This window comes from Colobus angolensis, unplaced genomic scaffold (assembly GCF_000951035.1).
Source record: "Colobus angolensis palliatus isolate OR3802 unplaced genomic scaffold, Cang.pa_1.0 Scaffold58, whole genome shotgun sequence".
In the NCBI taxonomy this organism is placed as follows: domain Eukaryota; kingdom Metazoa; phylum Chordata; class Mammalia; order Primates; family Cercopithecidae; genus Colobus; species Colobus angolensis.
The window spans coordinates 726,179-734,740 of record NW_012119376.1 but is presented as its reverse complement, the minus strand read 5'-3'; the positions used below and the strand labels follow the sequence as shown (position 1 = coordinate 734,740).

Sequence of the window (8,562 nt, the reverse complement as noted above, 5' to 3'; positions counted from 1 at the left end):
GAAAGAAAGAAAGAAAGAAAGAAAGAAAGAAAGAAAGAAAGAAAGAAAGAAAGAAAGAAAGAAAGAAGAAAGAAAGAAAGAGAAGGAAAGGAAGGAGGGAGGGAGGGAGGAAGGAGGGGAGGGAGTTCAGTTCTCACTCATAGGTGGGAACTGAACAATGAGATCACTTGGACTCAGGAAAGAAAGCTCATCCACTGTCCTTTCCTGTTGTGGCTTCTATGCACCCGACTGTAAACTTTGTGTCTCCAAGTATCTGTGCTCCGTTATTTCACAGCGTTAATAATTTTATGGATTTTTGGAAAGTTGTGGTGACTTACTCCCTGTTTTTAGGGCTGTAACCACTGAAGTGTTGCAATGTTGGGGAAACTCTGATATGAAGAAACTTGTGTGGGAAAGAAAGTAGTGATTCTAATGGTGACAATATTTCCGTGTGTTAATCCAGATCTAAGAATTAGATGTTAATAATTGTTCCTAATAGAAAAGCTATGACCCAGCCATCCCACTACTGGGTGTATACCCAAAGGATTATAAATCATGCTCCTATAAAGACACATGCACACATATGTTTATAGCGGCACTATTCACAATAGCAAAGACTTGGAATCAACCCAAATGTCCATCAGTGACAGACTGGATTAAGAAAATGTGGCACATATACACCATGGAATATTATGCAGCCATAAAAAAGGATGAGTTTGCATCCTTTGTAGGGACATGGATGCAGCTGGAAACCATCATTCTTAACAGACTATCACAAGAACAGAAAACCAAACACCGCATGTTCTCACTCATAGGTGGGAACTGAACAATGAGATCACTTGGACTCGGGAAGGGGAACATCACACACCAGGGCCTGTCATGGGGAGGGGGGAGGGGGGAGGGATTGCATTGGGAGTTATACCTGATATAAATGATGAATTGATGGGTGCTGACGAGTTGATGGGTGCAGCACACCAACATGGCACAAGTATACATATGTAACAAACCTGCACGTTATGCACATGTACCCTAGAACTTAAAGTATTAAAAAAAAAAAGATATCTTCAAAAAAAAAGAAAAGCTCAATTAGGGAATATGTTTTCTATTAGACTAACAATTTTAAAAGAAATTTGTGGGGAGTTTAGGAAGAAGAAGCTAGTGTAGCTTTGTGGATTACAGATGGACCCTCAAGTCACACTTTTGGGATTTCTATCTCAACTCCATAACTGTGTGACTTTAGGCAAACTGCTTAAACTCATTAGGTCTCAAACCTGTAGACTGGGGATGATGATGATACCTCATAAGGGATAAATGAGTTAATACCTGCACATTGCTGGTACTGCATTTGGCATTTTACAAATACTTAATAAATGTTTACTGTAGAGCAGAATGTATGAAACCTACACAGGAGTGGCTGCTTTGATTTCCCATGCATTTCTACAGAAAGCATCTGAAAGCATATTGCTAAAAGTGAAATCCCAGCTGCCCACTGGCTGTTTATCAACTGTGCATATCAAACTGCCTTTTTCTGTTCACACACTGGCAGAAAATTCTGATTGAGGAAACTGAAAAGTGAATTATGTCAGAGGGCATCAAATGAGTAGGGTGATTGAAAAGTAGAGACTGTCTCCTCCAGAAATGCTTTGAATAACTCCTACCTGCTTTCTGCTTTAGAGCAAAGACAAAGCAAGAGACATTTAAAAATGATTTCTTCTAGCCTCAGACTTTATCGTTATTAAACCATTTCAATTAATACTCTTCAACCTTTCAAATTTTGCTTTGAATGAGCCCTAAGACAATATTAAACGTGTTCTTGCCCAATGCACTTTAAGATACAATACAAGGTTTTTTTGTTTGTTTTTTTTTTTTTAATTAACTTTGGAGCAGCAAGAAAACTAGAACTATTCATTAGGAACTTTTTAGTTTTAACCTGTAATGTTTAGATATTCAAAGAATAGTGTTTCCCTCTGTATCAGTCTGTTTTCCTGCTGCTGATAAAGACATACCCGAGATTGGGCAATTTACAAAAGAGAGAGGTTTAATGGACCTACAGTTCCACATGGCTGGGGAGACTTCACAATCATGGTGAGGCATGGTGAGGCATGGTGAATGCAAGAAGAGCAAGTCACATCATATGTGGATGGTGGCAGACAGAGTGAAAAAGACACAAAAGCGGAAACCCCTAATAAAACCATCAGATCTCATGATACTTATTCACTACCACCAGAACAGTATGGGGGAAACCACCCCCATGATTCAATTATCTCCCACTGGGTCCCTCCCACAACAGGTGGGAATGGTGGGAATTATGGGAGTACAATTCGAGATGAGATTTGAGTGGGGACATAGAGTCAAACCATATCACCCTCTTAGATGTGTCATTTTAAATATCAAGAAACAGAGCACCAGTTTTACTCATTTGAGTGAAATTATTGTTTGTGAACCTGTTGGGGAAAGTCTGTTTGTTGTTCTTTAAGGGCTGTGTTACTATGGGGTATGCTAGAAAGGAACTGCTAAATTACAATGACACTGTACCTGTAGAATTTCCAGGTGCCTCTGGTGGTAGGGATTTGTGGGCAGGAGAGACTGGATGAGGTGGTTGAGAAAGGTGTACACAGGGCAACCCCATGGGGCTGTGCAGGTTGTGATCGCACCATGGATGAGAGAGGCTGGCAATCCAACCATGCTCAGCTCACCAGGCCGCATGCCCTGGGGCAGGGATGCATCCACCCACAGAAAGGGGCCCTTTCCTAGTTTTCACAAAGATACTATATGAGCCCTACACAAAGCCTCATTAAGGCACCCTATAGACCAATAGTGGACCTTCTGATTTGTAATAGTCACTTTAATCATACTTTTACAATTGGTATAAAATTAGTACATATGAGATATGTCATAGAATCTGAAAATCAGAACTTGGGTACCGTGGGGAAGTCCTGTATGGAGTGTATATCTTGGGTACAGGATCTGTTTTGCTTCTGAAATAGCTGAATTCCATTTGCAAAGACTCTCTCTCTTTCTTTCTCTTTCTGTTTCTCTCTCTCTCTGTCTCTGTGTGTGTGTGTGTGAGTGTGTGCGTGTTTCTGTATCTATAAGCTGATCCCCATAATAAGTTTCACAAGGTTTGCTATGTGCCTTGAGCTGGTCTATATTGCGTATTCCCATATCTGAAAATTTCTCACTACTTGTAAAACCACTTTAACATCTTGCTGTGAAACAGGAAAAGGTTTGTTTCCTGGTTTTAGCAAAATTTGCTGAATGCATATGTTAGTCTTTTGGGACTGCCTAATAAAGCTTCTCCTTTATGATCGGAGAGATACTATATATTTCATTTATAAATGGTTCCCTTAGAGGCATATTGGGAACAATGACTTTCACAGTTGTTCTTTGTAGCATCCAGTGTCTTAGTTATTGATGTGTGATATGGTGTGGCTGTGTCCCCACCAAATCTCAACTTGAATCGTATCTCCCAGAATTCCCATGTGTTGTGGGAGGGACCCAGGGAAAGGTAATTGAATCATGGGGGTTGGTCTTCCCTGTGCTATTCTCATGATAGTGAATAAGTCATGAGATCTGATGGGTTTATCTGGGGTTTCTGCTTTTGCTCCTTCCTCATTTTCTCTTGCCACCACCATGTCAGAAGTGCCTTTCACCTCCCACCATGACTCTGGGGCCTCCCCAGCCATGTGGAGTTTAATAAATCCAATTAAACCTCTTTTCTTCCCAGTCTTGGGTATGTCTTTATCAGCAGTGTGAAAACAGACTAATACAATATGGTTGTCATCTCCACTCTTTGGTCTTCTGAGGTAGGCGGAAACCTGCTTTCTGAATTGTTCCTTCCTGACATGACAAAAAATTTTAAGATTCTATGTGCCAAATATAGTAGGCTCTTCAAAGCGGGATCTAGGTCTCAATGGCTAGAACATTTAACTAATAGAATATCACCATCCTTCCTTGTTCCCTGTGAATCCTATCAGAGAATTTATTCATGTACCTGAGGGTGCCTCATCATAGTAAGCTCAGTTTTCTATTTTATTCATACTCTCCTTTAGTCAATGCCTGCAACAATTATAATTTTCTATCATAAAATGAAGGGATCAGAATAAACTATTTCAAACGTTCTTGATTCCTTTTCCTTTTGAGCTTCAGAGATTGTTTTTATGAGAGTGAGTTTTCAGCTGACTTTCTTATTTAGCCTCTATACCAGGGAGCCAGAAGGCAGTGTTTATGAAAGCTACCATCTTTCCAGTGGGGGAGAGAGGCCAGTAGCTATCCCTTTTCCTTCCCTATCAGTTTTTTGCTCATCGAGACTGCCCCCAAGCTAGGAATTATTTAAGTTCTCCAGAATTGCATGATAATTATGAATAAAAAGCTGACATGGGTCAGGTGCAGTGGCTTATGCCTGTAATACCAGAACTTTGGGAGGCCGAGGCAGGTGGATCACCTGAGATCAAGAGTTTGAGACCAGCTTGGCCAGCATGGTGAAACCTCGTCTCTATTAAAAGTACAAAACTTAGCTGGGCATGGTAGTTCATGCCTGTAATTAAAGTTACATGGGAGGCTGAAGCAGAAGAATCACTTGAACCCGGGAGGTGGAGGTTGCAGTGAGCCAAGATTGTACCACTGCACTCCAGCCTGGGCAACAGAGCAAGATCACCTCAAAAAAAAAAAAAAAAAAAAAAGCTGACATGATAGGTAGGTATCTATGGAATGGGCCACAAATTTGGGTATGCATTACAATCAGCTGGAGATCATCCTAGGCCTATCAATCAGAAACTCTAGGTGCCCAGGAATCTGTAATCTTTGAAGCTCTCCAGATGATTCTGTCACCTCCTGCAGACTGAGGACCACTGAGCTGCCATCATCTCTTTGTTCCTTTGTTTTCTCTTACACAAAACTTTATTGCTCAAAGAAAAAAGGCTTCAGCAATTCCCCCTTCCTTCCTTATTGGATCTAGTTTTCAGTACAGATTATATGCATGCCTGAAAAGAAAATTAGAAAGCAGAAGCATATTTTTGGTAGTTGGTTATCAATTTTCTTTTGAATCTTTTACCTCCATGCAAATCGAAGCAGGACTTATTTTTTAGCAACTTGATTAATGCAATTTACCAAAGTTTATTGCACTATCCTTTATTATAATAGGACAGGAAGGTCGGTGGAAATGTGTTGTTTTTCTTTCTCATTTACCATAGTTCTCTTTCTAGGAAGTCATAGTACAGAATCAAGCTATGGGATATATAGGTTATTTTGATGCTCTATTTGTGCCCACTTCTATATTTTTGTAAAACTTCAGCAATGTATACACTTTTAACCTTTTTGGAGACATTCTTAGGAATAGCAGTCTCTTCATTGACTTTCTGTTGTACTTCTCCTAATGTTTGCTCCCTGGTGACCAGAAGACCTTCTATGTCAGTGCAGGCAACTCATCTGAGGCTGGCTGAGCCAAGAAAGGTGGGCAGGAAGGCAAGGTGAAGGCCTCCTTCTCTCCTTCTTGACCACACCTCAATAGAGAATCTTTACCCTTTCTTTTTCTCTTATTAGCACATTATGGACTTGCACCTTCACATGAGCTTGGGCCCTTACCTGATTTATAATTTGTTATCTATGAATTTATGGTTGTTCAATCTTGAGAAGAAATGACTGTCCCTGGATATCTTCCAAAACCATTTTCTATATGGTTGAATTGTACTCAACTCTTCATATTGTGATGAGATGATTTCCCCTAATAGTTTTTTAATGGCTCTGGGAGAGCAATACAGAGCACAGGACCTGTCTAGGATGAGCAGGATACCTATAAATGATCCCTAGTGCCCCAGGGCATGGCACAGTCCCTTATCTCTACCCATTTCCTTTCATTGAAGTGCCTTGTAAGGCTTGGCCAAGATGTAAGGAAGGAAGGAAGGCATCTGTCACCTATTCTTGCCTTGTTCATCAAAATGCATCCATTCCATCTCATCCACTTGTTGCAAGGTAGACTATATTGGGTACTAACTTAAGCAGATGGGTACAGCTCAACTGTATGCAAACTAGCTAATGTGCTTTCCCCAGGTAGCATAAAATGTTAACTTGATCGCAATGCATAGACTTTTAAAAGTTGCTAAGGAGTTAGTCCTTTAAACAAATAGTGTTTATTGTTTTGTGGGGGCTTTAAAATTATGAAATCTAGTATGGACATTATAAAAATTTTGGAAAATACAGAAAAGCAAAAGGAAGCAATTTAAACCATGTATAATTCCATAACTAAAAGAAAACTATAATTAACATTTTGATGTGTATTTTTCAAGTCTCTGTTTCAGAATGCTGCACATTCTCTTTCTCCATAACTACTTTTTCTGCCTAACAGAGTATAAATGCTTTTCATGCCATTAGATAGCCTTCTAAACTCTGTGACTTATGTAGAAGCCAGGACCTCATTATTGTGCATTCAACTTCTTTCTGAATTTCTGTAAAAACAAGGTGGTGATTAAAATATTTAGAGCAATGAGTTTCATACACTTTTGCATTATATCTTTAGAATAAATGCACATATGTCAAAACAAATGCACACTTGAAAAGCTTTTGATACATATTACTAAACTCTTCCAGAAAGATTCTATCAATTACCAATTTTTAAAAATAATTAATAGACTTTATTTGCAAAATCATTAAGTTGCAAAAACAAAGACACCACAGGAGTTTTACATTAGACTATTTTTTTAATCTAGAAGAAAATTTAATTTAATTTCTTAGTTCAGGAGAACCTGAGAGAGGTCTCAGGACCCTGAGCGATAATATTGATTGTATTATTTTATTTTATTTCATGTTTTTAAGTTCCGGGGTACACGTGCAAGAAGTGCAGGTTTGTTACATAGGTAAATATGTACCGTGGTGGTTTGCTGCACAGATCATCCCATCACCTAGATATTAAGCCCAGCAAGCATCAGCTCTTTTCCCTAATGATCTCCCCTCCCCGACCCTTCCCCGACAGGCCACACTATGCGTTATTCCCCTCCCGGCGTCCAGGTGTTCTCATTGTTCAGCTACCATTTATAAGTGAAAACATGCAGTGTTTGGTTTTCTGTTCATGCATTAGTTTGCTGAAGATAATGGCTTCCAGCTTCATCCATGTCCCTGCAAAGAACATGATCTCATTCCTCTTTATGGCTGTATAGTACAGTCTAATATTGATGGGCATTTGGGTTGGTTCTGTGTCTCTGCTATTGTGAGTAGGGCTGCAATGAACATTCACATGCATGTGTCTTTATAATAGAATGATTTATATTCCTTTGGGTATATACCCAGTAATGGAATTGCTGGCTCAAATGGTATTTCTGGTTCTAAATCTTTGAGGAATTGCCACACTGTCTTCCACAATGGTTGAACTAATTTACATTCCCACCAATAGTGTAAAAGCATTCGTATTTCTCCACAGCCTCCACCAGCGTCTGTTGTTTCTTGACATTTTAATAGTCACCATTCTGACTGGCATGAGATGGAATTACCAGTATGTTTTAAGAGTTCCCAGAATGCTTACCCATTTGAAAAATTATTGTTTTTAAAAAACTCCTGCTAACTTTGTGGGCAAAAAAATTCTCAGCAGTTTAATTTGCATTTCCTTGTTTAATACATAAGTCTTTTATGACTATATTTTTATACTTTTGCTAAGGATTATTTCGTGTAGTGGTTAAGTGGTGCTGTTCTAAAGCCTGAGTGTTCACTTACTGGTGACCTTGAGTAAATTCCTTGCTCTCCCTATGCTCACACCAACTCTGATAATGGCAGTACCTACTCATAGAATCTGTGTGAAGACTAAAGAGGGTATCACATGAAAGATGCCTAGAAAATATCAGGCATATATAACATACATTTATGTTCTCTGTCATTTATATCTTCTCTGAATTGCCCTTTCACTGTCTTGGGGTAAGTAGATTTTTTGGTAGCTTAGAAATATATATATTAAGTATCTTACCCCATTGTCTGTCATATATTATAATTTCTCCCCAGTTGGTGGTTTGTCTTTCAATTTTGTTCAAAGTGAGGAAACAGTTGAATATCAAGAAATTCAGACCAAGTGAAGGCGTAGTTTTGGTCCTGGATCTTTATTCTGCCTGTCAACCATACTGCTAGGAGAATCATCTTCCCCATCATTGAGAACGTCTGGTATTGATTATAGCCACCAGATATCAGAAATGGTGGCACTTTAAGCAGCTTATATTGTTATATTAAAAATCACCATCATAGAATAAAACTTCTGCTTAATTTATGTAAATGATGATCACGGTAGATGAAAGGCCATGGTTAATATTTCACCATTTTCCATTTATCACCAAATCCAACTTGTCAGCATTCCATTAGTGGTGATATAAAATGAATTACTTCAACTTGAAAGAAGCTTTTAATTTGAGACCAAGAACCCTGATAGACTGTGTAACCACTAAGTGTTACTACTTTTCCCCTCTTTGCTGCAAATTGTGTAGTAGAAAAGGAATCTTTCTCATCATGAAGTCTCATGTATAAACTCAAGATGTTCCCTATATTAGCATATATACATGCTACTAAAAATGGAAGTTTTTTACTTCACTGAAAAACAATATGGACATAGAG

The 8,562-nt window shown here is 38.8% G+C and overlaps 1 protein-coding gene across 1 annotated transcript in view; it reads left to right on the top strand.

Moving 5' to 3' along the window:
- Window positions 1–8,562, top strand: part of STX11 (syntaxin 11) — a 46,283-nt gene that overhangs the window by 32,907 nt on the left and 4,814 nt on the right. The window lies entirely within an intron of this gene.